Below are 3,628 nucleotides of genomic sequence, written 5' to 3' on the forward strand. Positions count from 1 at the left end.
TATAGACACTAACTCACTTCTACAAGTCCTCTCGCGGTCCGATCCACACCCGACTACCGACCGCCTATGCAGTATCTTATAGAGCGCTCCAACTCGAAACTTTATTATATATGTGATTTAAAAACTCACAACACATATGCCTATCCATACCAGCCCCCCGTCCAACATAGACTGACTGAAAGACAACCATATCGCTAAACTCGTCTCTAGGGCACGGAGTAGCGGCAAATACCTGACTCAAAAACAACAATTCCCATGGGCTTCAGCCAAGTAGACAGACATAAACCATGTGGACCCTCCAGCCAAGTAGACTGACTAAAACAACCCACATATACGGCTCAGACGCAAAGATTTCAGAACTCTGACTAAACAACAACATATGCCTCATCCAAGTAGACTGACTAAAACAGCATCAATTGGCTTCACATCAATCAGCCAAGGTTAGGTAGACTCGCTCTTATATTCTTTCCTTCCTATATTCATCGACTAGCTAACTACTATAGATTTAAATCTTCGATCAGACCTTTAGTCTTAGTAGACTGACTAAAACAACCACATGATCCTCAGCCAAAGTGAGCTCTGAATTAAAACAACCATTATGGCCATCATCAGCGCAAGAGACTGACTAAAACAACCACTATGGCTTCAGCCAGTAGTAGACTAGTGATATATCTAAAGGGAACACAACCAGTGTATGGTGCCTCAGTCCAAAGTGTGACGACTACTAACAACAACCATATGGCTCTCGAGCCACCAGTGAGACAGACTAAAACCATGTGAAGCCTCGAGGCCACAATATACCCTCGATTTTAGTTAGTCTTAGCTGTTAGAACTACTAAACAACCATAATGGCGCCTCAGCCACTACTACGACTGACTAGTCTTATAAAACAACCCCATATGGTCCTTCAGGCCAAGTATCTCACTTACGGGATCTTACGACCTAAAACAACCTCATTATGGCTCCCCTGCAGCCACAAGGTAGCATAGCTGGACCTAAACAACCATATGGCCTCAGCCAAAACGAAGATACTACTGACTTGACTAAAACAACACCATAGACTCAGCCAAGTATTAGTTATCAGACTGTACTCTAAAACACCATATGGCCCTCACCAAGTATTAGACTGAACAACAGAACACCTATATGACCTGTCAGCAAGTCAAAGACCAAAACAACCATATGGCTTCAGCCAATTGACTGCACTAAACAACAACCATATGGCCTTCAGCCAAGTAAGACTGACTAAAACAACCCATATGGCTTCAAGCCAAGTAGGACTGACTAAACAACCATATGCTCAGCAGTTAGCTGGACTAAAAACCAATGGCTCAGCCAAGTAGACTGACTAAAACAACCATATGGCTTCAGCCGAAGCTTAGACTGACTATAAAACAACCATATAGCCTCACCAAGTAGACTGACTAAAACACCATATGGCTTCACCAAGTAGACTGACTAAAACAACCATATGCCTCAGCCAAGTTAGACGACTAAAACAACCCATATGGCTCATCAGCCAAGTTAGACTGACTAAAACAAACCATATGGCCTCAGCCAAGTAGACTGACTAACAACACCATATGGCTTCAGCAAGTAGACTGACTAAAAACAACCATATGGCTCACCAAGTAGACTGACTAAAACAACCATATCCTCAGCCAAGTAGAGTGACTACAAACAACCATATGGCTTCAGCCAAGTAAGACTGACTAAAAACAACCATATGGCTCAGCCAAGTAGACTGACTAAAACAACCATATGGCTCAGCCAAAGTAGACTGACTAAACAACCATATGGCTTCAGCCAAGTAGACTGACTAACAACCATTGCCTTCAGCCAAGTAGCTGACTAAAACAACCATATGGCTTCAGCCAAGTAGACTGACTAAAACAACCATATGGCTTCAAGCCAAGTAGACCTGACTAAAACAACCATTATGGCTAGCAACAGTCCTGAACCTAGTTTACAGTCCATGGTGGCAGCAACAGTCCTGAACCTAGTTTACAGTCCATGGTGGCAGCAACAGTCCTGAACCTAAATTACAGTCCACCCTAGTCATTTTCCACACACACACAATTGTAAACACACTGGTGCTTTAGCGGTGGGTCTTCAGGTGAACTGAGATAATTAGCACAGAGATCCTACAGCAGCACACAGTGCAGTAGTGCATCTCATACAGGACTCCCAAATGGCACCCTATTCCTAAAAGTAGTGCACTATGTAAGGGAATAGGGTGCCAGTCCTGGTCTAAAGTTGTGCACTATGTAAGGGAATAGGGTGCCATTTGAGTTTAGTTATGTAAAAGGGTCAGCTCTGAGCAGACCACTAAGAGCTAAATGACATCAATTGGAAACTGCAGTCATTCACCATTGAGGAAACTGTGCAGTGTATTCATCCAATCCCCTAGGGGTGTCGACTGTCTATTGTTCTGTAGAGAAACTGTCGACTCATGTTTCAGGACACACTATGAAATTATTACGTATTATCACAATTTCCCAATAAAAACTATTGAAACAAAATAATTATGTTACTTCCTGTTTTTTTTTTTACACATCAGACACACGCATATAACAATCAGATCAGGTGCCGGAAAATAGCCAATAGCCAGAAAAACACACCGCGATCGTCATAATAGATCTCACTAATATCCTCACTAATATGGTTATCAGTAGGCTAATCGGCCATCTTTAAAATGTAAACTCTCAGGTGAATAGGCTTGTCTTTCCTGGCCGGACATAGAATCTGGCTACACAGTATCAAATACATGCAATTAATGGCTACAATCAGTTCTGTTACCGTACTGTAGGCTAGACTTCGGTTGTTACAATGAAACACTCCTCTCGCTCTCTCCCTCTTCTCTTCCTGCCGCCGAACCTGCTCAATCAAAGTCTTTCTATGAAAATACCCGAGTAATCTTCACCGAAAGCCTTACATTTCTATCAGCTGACTCTTCACCTAGAGATGTCATGAAGCAATGTTCACTGAGATATGTAACAACGTTTCATCCATCTTAAAGGGAAAGACGATAAAAGGGGGAAAAAAATACATAAAATGACTGCCGACAACAAGTCAAGGAAAAGGAAGCGGACCAATTTTTWAATTTTTTGGAAGCTCGACTAATAGAGAGGGAGACAGATCCACTTTTATGTCAGTGTTTGACCGAAGAGGGTCGTCAGAAACGCGAGAGAACAGCCAAAGCCAGTGACATTAATGCACTGTCTCAAACACAGATACAATTTAAGTACGGGGAAATGTATTTGTGAATGTTTATTTAAATTATGTAGTATACCAGACACCTACTTATATTTTATTATTCATGTTCAAGTGATAATTGATGTCTTTCCTACCATTTCAACCCAAACAATGTATTTCATTGTGTGTTGATGCATTTACAGTTGAAGTCGGAAATGACTTAAATGTAAATGTAATGTAAGTTTACATACACTTTAGGATGGAGTCAGCAAAACTCATTTTTCAACCTCCTCACAAATTTCTTGTTAACAAACTATAGTTTTGGCAAGTCGGTTAGGACATCTAGTTTGTGCATGACACAAGTAATTTTTCCAACAATTGGTTACAGACAGATTATTTCACTTATAATTCACTATATCACAATTCCAGTGGG

At 41.2% G+C, this 3,628-nt stretch overlaps 1 protein-coding gene across 3 annotated transcripts in view; it reads right to left on the reverse strand.

Moving 5' to 3' along the window:
• LOC112076573 (monoacylglycerol lipase ABHD6) overlaps nt 1-3,081 on the reverse strand; it is a 27,222-nt gene extending 24,141 nt beyond the window's left edge. Inside the window, exon 1 of one of the 3 annotated variants that reach the window (XM_024143312.2) lies at nt 2,936-3,081. The gene's annotated coding sequence lies outside the window, so the exon portion shown is untranslated. Of the gene's footprint in view, nt 1-2,799 lie in introns of all 3 variants that reach the window. The other 2 variants (XM_024143310.2, XM_024143311.2) reach the window with 2 other exon arrangements.
• Nucleotides 3,082-3,628: the final 547 nt, after the last annotated feature.

The sequence above is a fragment of the Salvelinus sp. IW2-2015 genome, unplaced genomic scaffold (assembly GCF_002910315.2).
Source record: "Salvelinus sp. IW2-2015 unplaced genomic scaffold, ASM291031v2 Un_scaffold3850, whole genome shotgun sequence".
Classification (NCBI taxonomy): domain Eukaryota; kingdom Metazoa; phylum Chordata; class Actinopteri; order Salmoniformes; family Salmonidae; genus Salvelinus; species Salvelinus sp. IW2-2015.